Source organism: Vipera berus, assembly GCF_964194415.1.
Source record: "Vipera berus genome assembly, chromosome: 3".
In the NCBI taxonomy this organism is placed as follows: Eukaryota; Metazoa; Chordata; class Lepidosauria; order Squamata; family Viperidae; genus Vipera; species Vipera berus.
The window spans coordinates 91,544,117-91,556,644 of NC_138204.1; positions in this window are offsets into that span (position 1 = coordinate 91,544,117).

Below are 12,528 nucleotides of genomic sequence, written 5' to 3' on the forward strand. Positions count from 1 at the left end.
ATTCTTGACTGCACATTGAAACATCTCAGCAGTTTTCTGAGTGTTGCTAACACTAAAATAAGCTCTCTCTTTTCCTCTCCCACTTTCTGGTATTTCTTTCAACATAAAAATGGTTTAGCCATGATGGCTAAACCAACCTAGCAGTTCGAAAGCACATAAAAATGCAAGTAGAAAAATAGGGACCACTACGGTGGGAAGGTAACAGTGTTCCATGCGCCTTTGGCGTCTAGTCATGCCGGCCACATGACCACAGAGATGTCCTCGGACAAGTGCTGGCTCTTCGGCTTTGAAACGGAGATGAGCACCAGCCCCTAGAGTTGGAAACGACTAGCACGCATGTGCGGGGGAACCTTTACCTTTACCTTTTTGGAAGATGAAGAAGAAAAGATTTCCCCATTGGAACAAAAAGTGGGTAGCAGGAAGACCAAAGGGTTCTTCAGACCTGGACCTGCAGGGAAAAAATTTTTCCTGGCTTTTTCAGAGTACCTTGAACATTTAAGAAAACTTAATCTTTCAAAATGTGTGATTTGATAGATTAGCTTTTTACAGGTATCTCAGATGGGTTTCAAAACTGTCCAGTGGATTTTGTGTGTGTGTGTGTGTGTGTGTGTGTGTGTGTTTGCTTTGATTTTGCTAGTTAATAATGGCATTTTATTTGTCAAATTATATTTTCCCCAAAGTGTATTATTTGGAGGGATTCTGAAGACAGCCTACTTAACTGTTCTGAAATTCTGCCCATGCTTGTAAATTAAGTTGAGGATAAATAGCTCAGGAGCCAGTTTGGCCCTTTTATGGTCTGCTTTCACTATATACATTTTGTTCATCCCAAACCTGGTCAAGGCACTAGATCAGAGATTTTTGGTAGTGCTCATTATATACATGTGGCATAACCAATGGGTGTAAGACAAAAATGCACAACCTTGATGAGCTCAGGGATTGCAGCAGTCCTTGAACATGACCAGAAGACTGGAAAAGGTGGGCAGGAATTAATTTCTGGCACTCCACATAAAGGGATAATGGGAGGGGCAGCGCAAAGGAAGACTAATGCATCACAGTGCAAACCAAGGTAGAGATATTGAAGAGAATGGGGTAGGGGGACACAAGGTGACAAACATGGTATGCCCCTATGATATGAATATTTTCATGATTGGAATAATTATTAAGAACAAAAATAAGAACATGGGACATATGAAAAGTTGAATGCCTATGCAATTCATTATAAAAAGCAAAAAGAGAGTGATGGAAGAGATGCTGCCCTGCATGTGGATCAGCATCAGTAGTGAGCAGTGCTGAGCCTGATGCTGATTCAGGAGAAGGCTAACAGCTTATTTCATGACTTGCAAAAGAAGGCTGGTAAAAGTGCTGCTGAACAGACCTTTTAAAATATGAGTGGTTCCTATGTTTGGGGGCTGACAGCCCAGGTTCGAGACTCAAGCGACATGGAATGGGTGAGCTCCCGTTACTTGCCCCAGGTCTTGCCCACCTAGCAGTTTGAAAACATGCAGTTGTGAGTAGATTATTAGGTACCACTTTGGTGGGAAGGTAACATCATTCTGTGCACCTTTGGCATGCTGGCCACATGTCAACTGGTAATCTCGTTGGATAACACTGCCTCTCTCTGCCAAGAAGTGGAGATGAGCATGGTATCCTAGAATTGGACACAACTATACAGGGAAACCTTTACCTTTAACTGTATTTTAAGGCTCATCTGAACCTGCATAGGATGGAAGTGAGTGGAGAACTGGTGAGTATGGATGTGGATGTAGCCCAGGAATTCCCAGAAACTCTCAAGGAGATTATCAAGGAATGTGATTATTTGCCCTGGCAAATATTTAATGTGGTTAAATGGTGCTGAACAGAATCTACATAAGGAAGGATGAGGATATCTTCAAATGTTTCAAATCTTCAAAGGTTAGGTTAACTGGGATAGTAAATAGCAATGCTTCTGATGATCTGAGCCTAAAACTGCTGCTAATCTACCACTCTGAAAATCCGTGAGATCTTAAGAACATCTCAAAAAGCTCATTTCATGTTGTAATGGAGGCTAACAAGAAAGCTTGGGTCACCTATCTCATCTTTGATGACTGGTTCTTCCATCATTTCATCCCTGAAGTGGAGAGATATTGCAGTGAGAAAAATATTGAGTTCAAGATTCTGTTTATTGTGGATAATGCACCACCTTATGGTCATCCACATTACTTGGATGATTTCTACCCAAATATGGATATTGTGTACCTGCCTTTGAACACTACTGCCCCCTGAAGCCTATGGACCAGGGAATGATAACTACATTCAAAACAATTATTATATTACAATTCAGCAGGCAGTTCAGGCAATCAAAGCAGACACCCAGATAACCTTGCAGCAGTTTTGAAAGCCCTATGACACTTAGAAGGCTTTTCAAGAACATTGATGGAATTTAATTTCCCTCAGCAAGGGTTGACCTGGAGGAGGACTTTGATAAGCTGTTAACTGCACACAAGGAAAACTTCTCCCACAAAGATCTCATGGAGTTGGAAACTCATCAAAAAACAAGAGGAAAAGGAAGAGATCAAACCATCAAAGCAGTTCCAGACCAAGCTGATGGCAGAGGGGTTCAGTTTCACTGAGTCAGCACTTTTATTGTTCAAGATGCAGGGCCCTAGTGTTGAGGTATCTAAAGTTTATTGGATCACTTATTCAGGAAAGTTGGAGAAATGTGTCAAGAGTACGAGTCAATGCTTATGTAAAATAAGAACACTATTGTGTATATTTTTTATGCTAATTGGGACTTGAGCACAAAATAAACTTCCATACTGTCTCATAGAACATAACCTGTTTGCAAGTAGGATAATATCTATAAAGGTTTATAAGTACTTCACGAGAAAACAAGCAGAGTTTTCTGACACATACAGGCACCAAGTGCAAAGTGTAACTATGTGAATGGAGCCACAGAAAGATACACTTGGAAATAAAAATTCTACATATTTAATCTGTCTACATATGATCATGATCCCCATGAAATTGGAATTCCTCATCACACAAATTATATACCAGCTGTGTGCCTATAATTTGTACAAGAAATAGTTTTCCTACTGTAGGCATTTATACTCTATCACTAGATGTTGATGATGTGCCATAGAATTTGTGGGTGTGTACTTGTGTGTACGTGGTGGCTCAGTAGGTTAGCATAAAGATATTTAAAGCTGTATTTCCATACTGCTTAAGTATCTAGAATGGGATGCAGTGGCTCAGTGGGTTAGGACGCTGAGCTTGTCAATCAGAAGGTCGGCAGTTTGGCGGGTCGAATCCTGAGTGCCGCGTAACAGAGTGAGTGCCTGTTACTCGTCCCAGCTTCTGCCAACCTAGCAGTTCGAAAGCACGTAAAAATGCAAGTAGAAAATAGGGACCACTACGGTGGGAAGGTAACAGCGTTCCATGTGCCTTTGGCGTCTAGTCATGCCAGCCACATGACCATGGAGACGTCCTCGGACAAGCGCTGGCTCTTCAGCTTTGAAACGGAGATGAGCACCGGCCCCTAGAGTTGGAAATGACTAGCACGCATGTGCAGGGGAACCTTTACCTTTACCTTTTTACTTGTTACATACTTCTTTATTGACTTGATACAATAATATATTTTCTGAGAAGTAGTTAAATACCATCTATTTAGCATTCTGTCATAAAAGGATCAGTGGTCCAGAGGTTTGTCATACAAATGAAGCTGGCATAATTAGAAATAATAATAATAATAATAATAATAATAATAATAATAATAATAATAATAATAATAGTAATAGTAGTAGTAGTAGTAGTAGTAGTAGTAGTAGTAGTAGAATTGGAAGAGACTTTGGAGGTTTTCTAGTCCAACCCCTTGCTCAGGCAGGAAACCCTATACCATTTCAGACAAATGGTTGTCCAATCTCTTCTTAAAAACTTCCTGTGTTGGAGCATTCACAACTTCTAGAGGCAAGTTGTTCCACTGATTAATTGTTGTAACTGTCAGGAAATTTCTCTTTAGTTCTAGGTTGCTTCTCTCCTTGACTAGTTTCCATCTGTTGCTTCTTGTCCTGCTTTCAGGTGCTTTGGAGAATAGCTTGACCCCCTCTTCTTTGTTGCAAGATATCACTACTTTATCAAACTTTGCTCTCCTACATGCCATTTCTGTTGGTACCTTTATATGATGCCTTTAATAAGCAAGGTTATGGATTCTGGAAGTACAGAAAATAAACTATAATTAATAACCAATATAATACAATACACATGCACACATTCAAACCATCATTTGGTATTTTTAGTAACAATAAAGGATAATATTCATAACTCAGTGTTGAAATGAGGTGTCCTTGATGCTTTCTGAACTTGGTTGTTTTCTTGTAATATAATTACTACTAGTAATCAGTAAGAAAACAACCAAGTTCAGAAAGCACCAAAGACTCCTCATTAGTAAAAATTTGCAGTACTATCTTGCAAATTGTACCATACATACTATCTTGAGCAATCTAGAGATCCCAACAGTTAACAATCTATAGGGAATTTAATACATTCAATTCAATGAGAGAAAGGTGAGATGAAAGTATAATTCCTGCCCAAGTGAATAAAGCAAGATGTTTAAAATTATTAACAGTTTGCACATTAACCCAGAGATTTTCAGTAGTTAAAAGTCTAAAGGCTAGCAGAGATCTTGAGTAGTTAGCAGAATAAAATTTAACCTCATAATCTGGGATTTACAATGGTTATTGGTTGACTGACTCTAGGGAAAGTAGTAAAACTAGTGAATAAAACAATTTTAAGATAAAGAAGGGGAGTGGAGTCTTGACCTGACTGAATTCCATGAGGGAGAAGAATAATACAGAGTGAAATTATCTATAACTGTAATAGTAAATGCTCTAGCCTGGCAGTGAAAAAATAAGAAGCAAGTTAACAACTTAAATCTAGCTCAGGCATGTCAAACTCGTGACATCACATGACATCGTTCGATGTATCATGACTTTTTCTCCATTGTCGGCAATGGGGTGGGTGCAGTTTCGTTGTGATGCATCCACCCTGTGGACCAGCAGTTTGACATGCCTTATCTAGGGGAAGGAAAGTGTGTGTGTGGGGGGGTGTGGATTGATTGAATTGATTGGGGAAACTTGAGAAAAGGGCCTACTGATAAGAAGTTTCTGGATCAGTTATGAAATTAAAAAAAAAGAAAAGGACTTTCCTGTTTTTGCTCTGCATGTTGAAAGCCAGCCTAATCTCTTTTAGGCAAAAAAAAAATCGGTGGTGGGGGGGGAATAGACAGAAAGAAACAGGGAGCAGAATTGTTGATTGCTTATTCTCCTCCCAGTTGCTGGATGATTGACAACCGTTTTTATACTTTTCTTGGGGAACTTAAGAGAACGATAGATGATACTATCAATGATTATCCTAAACAAAGATTTCAGTGAGGTGGCCATATTAATTTAGCAACAGTGTCCTTGAGGATCATGACTTGCCTTTAAACAATATCTGCCATTCTTTAAGTTCCAGCCAGAGTATGTGAAGCAGCTAGAGGACTCATGTATGACATCTTATGCATCACATACAATCCAGGAAGGCTAACTACCAGGGAAGAAATGATATCCTACCTGAGTTCTCTAACTGATTCACATACTGTGGCTGGCACTTAAAGCAAAGCCAGTTAGCATGCTAGAATTCTTGGGTTGCAAGAATTATTTCCCTTTTGAAACTTACATATTTCTGAAGTAGATTATGGTGGAAACTTCTTTATTTTCTCCCAAATATCTGTAATGCTAATTGAGGAGCTTACAGCTGCATTTTTTATACAGTGATCTCCTGAATCTTCATTAGGAATACTGTCAAAACTTGTCTGGGCTTTGTTCCTTGTTTTACAGTTCCAAACTTACCATAGGCCATGGTGGCATCAAAGTGTTTGAGAATGGATTAATAGAGGTAGTCCTTGACTTACAACAGTTCATTTAGTAACTGTTCAAAGTTACAACTGCACTGTAAAAAGTGACTTATGACCATTTTTCACACTTAGGACCATCGCACCATCGCCATGGTCACATGATTTATACACTTGGATGCTTGGCAACTGGGTCATTTTTATGATGGTTGCAGTGTCCTGGTGTCATGCAATGACTGTCAACTCTGCAACAAGCCTGAATGAAGCCATTTGGCTTGGTTTTGGTTGTCACCAGAATGGGAGGGTGGCAGTGGAATTTTTCTGCTAGCTTAAACAATTATCTATTCCATAGGAACCAAGGTCATTTCTGTTTGTTACACTGGGAGGCTGAGCTTTCTGTTAGAAAGCCAGCCAAACTATTTATTGGGAAATGTAGTTGATTGCATAGTAATAGGGTGGGAAATTTAACTCTGTATACCGTAACTTTTTGGAGGACACTTTAGTCTTGGTTTTGCTTTTGACAGTGCCAATACTTTGTAGCCAATAAACATGTCCTTAGAAGAATCCTCAAGCCTCAGAGTTCTGTTTTAGTTGATCTCATCTATTGGAACCATGACAATGACCTTTGGAGAACTTTTGGCAAGCAAAGCCAATGGGGAAGCCAGATGCACTTAACAACCATGTTACTAACTTAATAACTGGATGGATTCACTTAAGAACTGTGGCAAGAAAGGTCGTAAAAGGGGACAAAACTCAATTAACCAATGTTTCACTTATAAATGGAAATTTTGGGCTCAATTGTGGCCGTAAGTCAAGGACTATTTGCATTTAATCATGAAAGATAAGTGGCATGTTTATTCCTTATCCAAATCTAACTTTAACAAATGGGAAGAGGAGGGCGGCGGGGTCACATATGTTCAGTTTGCTTCCAATGTTGTAAGGGAACTGTGGTCTACTAAAGCTTGCTGACCCCTGGATTATGGTGAAGGGCATGAATAAGAAATATTCATTGGAGTAAAAAATCAACTGTTTTCTCTGTGTGAAATTAGAGTAACAGAAAGCCAGAATGCTTACAGTACATCTTATAATACATCTCAGAAGGGAGGGGGGAGAGGAATGCAAAAAGGAAAAGCCAAATGAAAGAAGAAGAAGAATCCCTTCAGCTTTTTTTTTTTTATCTCAAGACCTAATTGTTACAAAATCTCTCAGTGCTCTGCTTTGTTCTTGTATCACTTGTCAGATACCTTGTCCTTTTTTAATTGATTCTTTTTCTCTGCATTTCCTGGGTTAATGGTTTATACAATGAGCTTAAAAGGGAAAATGGATTTAATGACCCTGCTGAGATATAACTGAGATATAAATGAGACACTAGTGAATATTTTAGATTGGCAAAATGCCTGTTGTTATATGAGTGGTATAAGTGTGTGCAAATGTGAAAGGAGGCTTGCAAGGATCCTTACGTTGCAAGGATCTTTAAGATCACCCTGTAGTCTATGGTATAAGACATCCAGCCTCTGTGGGCAGTCTTTTTGCTAGGTTTTAGCACTCATTTTCTACCCTACTAATTTCCCCAGAGGTGCTATTGAAATTTGGTAGTTGGCAATTTATTATTAAGACCACACTTGGAATACTGCATCCAATTTTGGTCACCACAATATTAAAAGATGTTGAGACTCTAGAAAGAGTACAGAGAAAAGCAACCAAGATGATTAGAGGACTAGAGGCTAAAACATATGGAGAATGGTTGCAGGAATTGGGTATGTCTATTTTAATGCAAAGAAGGACTAGGGGTGACATGATAGCAGTGTTCCAATAACTAAGGGGCTGCCACAAAGAAGGGGTGTGTGTCAACCTATCCTCCAAAGCACCTAAAGAGAGGACAAGAAGCAATGGATGGAAACTAATCAAGTGTCAGAATCCATTTTTATCTCATTTCTAACTCCCTCTCTGTGCAAAACCCAAATCTCACCCCCTTACTGGATCCTGCCATTCCCAAGGAGGAAATAGGGTTGTTAATTGCCCATTAATAATTAATAATAATCTCTATCCCTTAGATGCAATGTTTGTTTATTCAGCCTGCCTGGAGGCCATCACAAAAGACCAGGGAAGAAACCCTCTGAACTAGGAAGAACAAAGAAAGAGGGTGGGGGGGGGAATTCTGGTTTGTATCTCCCAATGGAATGTGAAGGGGAGGAAGTAATAATGTTGTAAATGTACTGATGTTTCTCTTTTCCCACGAGGGGTTTTGACACCTGAAACTTGACTGATCCAGGACTGACCAAATGGACTGAGGGGAGGGGTTTTTAAATAGACACAAACCTAGCAGTTTTTAGGGCAAAAAGCATGCTTACCCAAAGTGCTCGGATTTGCTTTACCTCAGTTTTGAGTTAATTGCCTTCTTATGTGCAAAGGACAAATTTTCGTAACTGAATATCATTTGTAACCGAATATCACCAGCTGCCTGCAATTAGTGCAGGTTCGCATCCCACCAGGCTCAAGGTTGACTCAGCCTTCCATCCTTCCCGAGGTAGGTAAAATGAGGACCCAGATTGTTGGGGACAATTAAGCTGACTTTGTAATAATGCCGCTTGGGGTGTGTGTGAAAGCCCTAATAAGCAGGCATATACATAGAATGAAGGCTACTGCTAAGCTTGTAAGCCACCCTGAGTCTTCGGAGAAGAGCGGGATATAAATGGAATTAAAATAAAATAAAAATAAATAAATACTAGCTTGGGAAAAGAATAAGAAGCTTCAGAAACACTAATTTAATTGCTGCTGTTAACTGCAATGTCAATAGCAAAGTTGTTTTGTTTTGTTTTGTTTTAAAATGAAGAGAGAGGAGGCATGAATATTGTAGACTGGCTCTATTTATCCATCCAGTGACTCGCAATACACTAGCAATCAAATCTAAGTTTTTTTTTTACTTAAATCCAGCATTGTAAAGAATACCAAAACAAGATTTATTCAGCTTGACTGCAGTAACTTTGTGACCTTTATTTTCTGTAACTGAGAAGGAATGTAGAGAACTTCTTGAATTGCCCATTCATCATTTATAATAAATGGTGTGTTTGCTTGAATGAAGCATGCAAGAACAGGATGTCAGCCTTCCAGCTCATTTGGTTTACCTTTTCTAAATTGAGTCAGCAAACTAAGTTAAATGTGCAGTTGATAACTTCATAATACTAATGTCTTTTAAGTGCAAAATTCTGGAGCTCTCAGTCAAGAAAGGGCTAAGAATACAATATTAGGCCAACAGAACATGAGTGATAATCCACGGAGTTTTATCAGAATATACATGTATGCTTTTATACAGACTTGCACAGAAAAAGAAATTGTTTACAGGATGGCTTTCTCTGTGTTAATTGCAATCACTTGTCGTTTCTTTGATAGTTTTGTTCTTATATACTATATATTCACTGATTTCTCTTTGAAATTGACTTATATTATTCCAACAGCATCTCATAAAATAAAAAAAATGTGAAGGAGTAAGGTGTGTTTGCAAACATGTCACAATGATACAATATGTGTTACTGTAAGTGTGTAAGGTAGCTGCTATTGTCTGAGGTAATGATTGCTCCAGGTTTCTACAGTGATGGATACTTTCTACCAACATCTACTTTTTAAAAACAATTTCTGCTCTATTTCAACCTTCAATATATATTTATATTTAAATCCTCCCACCCTGTTCAAAAAGCAGTACTAAAATGGGTTTAAATGTTATAGTCACCATCTCATTCTAGTTGGAAAAATTTTGGAAAATTTTGGAAAAGAAAGACACTTCATTCATGACATCTTTATTTAGAGTAGCTAAATGTGTCAAACACTGAAAAACATTGAAAATGAGCTCATGCAAAAATTACTGGACAATAACCCGATCATGTTAGCTATTCCTTATGTCTGCCCAAATCAGTTTTTGAATATATTCACTAATAAATCAAATTAGTAAAGGGAGATGGTTACTCATCCCAAAGCTATGATAAATAATTAAACATCAAAACATAAAAGAATGGCTGTGGTAGTTTGGAGTAGAGAAATTTGTTAGGAATTTATGAAGAACAACTTCATTATTAAATTAAAGGGAAAAGAATAAATGTTGCTTAGTTATTAAATCACAGTTGGATAAAACTGGCAGTTTAGGCTGTATAAATAACCTTGCCTTTTTCAAATTATTGTCAGGTAGAGGATGCACAATAGAAAGGAGATCATGGCCTTTTTTGCAACAAGAGAATGGCTGGTTTCATATGGACAATGAGTCTATTGGTTGAGTGGAGGTATTTCCTTTCTCTTTGGGAAGGAGGACAAACAAACTAGAAATAGGAGGCTTCAGATGACGCTCAAAATCAGGTTTTGAAAGCCACACTCTAATGCATATAGAATAGAATAGAATAGAATAGAATAGAATAGAATAGAATAGAATAGAATAGAATAGAATAGAATAGAATAGAATAGAATAGAATAGAATAGAATAGCAGAGTTGGAAGGGACCTTGAGGTCGTCTAATCCAACTGTCTGCTCAAGCAGCAGACCCTACACCATTTCAGACAAATGGTTGTCCAATCTCTTCTTAAGAACCTCCAGTGTCGGAGCACCCACAATTTCTAAAGGCAAGTCATTCCACTGATTAATTGTTCTAATTGGTATGCTTTAGGGACAAATCAGGAGGCTAAGTTTGTACACAACTTTTTCCAATATTTATTTGTTTTACTCATTTGTACAAACAAATAGGAAGAAATGTTGGTGCTCCCAAGCAGGCTTTCTGGTAAGCTAATTAATAATAAGAATATATATTGAACCCAGAATGTCCTATTTCCTTAGAACAGACGTGTCAAACTCGCGACATCATGTGACATCACACAATGTATCAGGACAGTTTTGCCATTGTCAGCAATGGGGTGGGCACGGCTTCCGCATGACGCATCCGGCCTGCAGGCCGGCAGTTTGACACCCCTGCCTTAGAACTCCTTTAAAAGTATTAAAAATCATACAATCTGATCCAGAGCTGCTGGTAACATTATGGTGGGACATATATTTTGTAGTATAAGGCACAATATTGTAAAATGCATACTATGCTGATTATTGTTCTAGTTCTCCTTGTTGTTACTTCTTAGAGACCATCCTGCTAAGATATTAAAAACCCAGCTGAGAAACATTTCACAAATTTGGGCTTTAAGGTAGCTTGGACTCTTGTCCCACTTCTTTTAGAGAATTCCCAAATGCCAAGATACACAAGGAAATATCCCACTGTTGATTTCCATGAGCAGATGGAGAACCAGGCATGAGAGCAGTGGCATCATACACATTGATGGCCTCCTAGCTACAAGAGTCAACGATAGTTAGCTAGCAGCCATCACCATTTAGGAAACTACCTTCTGGCTGACAGATGAGATGTCAGCACAGCACAGCGGGGGAGACTGTTTTATTGACTAGTCTGTGATGGATTACCCAAGTACTTGTGGGAATCAGACCAAGGGCAGTTTTCCATAGTGGCAGTGAATTATGTAGCAGGGGATGATGGATGTCAAGAGCAGCTACTTAAGAGGGCTCTCTCTGGCAGACAGCTGAGCAGCACAAACACTAAGAGGTCATAACAGGCAATAAAAACAAATTCTGGTCTTGCTCCGCTTGCAGCGTTAGTGGATAAAGTTCTGTCTCTGGCAAAGGCCCCATTTCATCTATTAGATGTGGTTTAGATGCAGCTGTATATCAGCACTCTCTGATCTTAGAACCAAGCTGTTTCTTGAATGATGAGTTTATGAGTTTCTGCTCTAGGACCGTCTGTCTGTCTGTCTAATTATCATTTTCTATCTATTTATGTTATCCATCCTTATGGAAATTACTGCTTACACCCCACAAAATAAGGTAATTCAATTATGCAGTTTACTTCTTAATAGGATTTGAAAATGATTCATTTCTTTTTCCTTCCTTGTGCTGCTGCTTTCATTAGGACAACATTTCTCAAGCATCCTTCATTTAGCATCACAACTTAGTGGAAGATGCTTATGAATCAATATTTATGTAAAATAGGGATAAGGAAGTGTAAATAAGTTATCAAGAGGAACATTTCATACATAATGTCATAAAAAAGATTTCTGCCATGTGGGGGACACAAGATGTGTAAGAACTATAAAATCCTAGCCCAGCAACCGGTCTAGGAGCTAACATTTTAGGAGTTGTGGTTTTAACAAAAATCAGCACATCTGGACACATCAGCTGAGAAAAACTTTAATAAGTGTTATGATATGAATATTGATGTGATGGAGACTGTTTTGTAGATAACCTGTGCCTGTTTGGGAAGGCAAGCCAGCCTGAATGATATGTACACATCTACTTGCAGGTTTCTTACTGCAGCTCTTCAGTTTTACCATTCACTGAATAGATGATTACATCACTGTGGCTTGGACAATAAAGCTGCATTGTTTATATAACAGACAGCAGGATGAGCTGAGATCGAGTGAAATTAAGTGTTTTCAACCACAAGACCTCAGCAACATGATAGCTCTCGAATTCAATGCAACTTGGATTACATTTGGCAAATAAAAAAAATCACTTGTGGTATTAATGGGACTTGTAAAGTAGCTTCCTCTGGGATATATGTTACTTCCACTCTTGTTAAAAGTTCCTTTGATAACTTATTCATTACTCTGCCCCTAAAGAGCCCT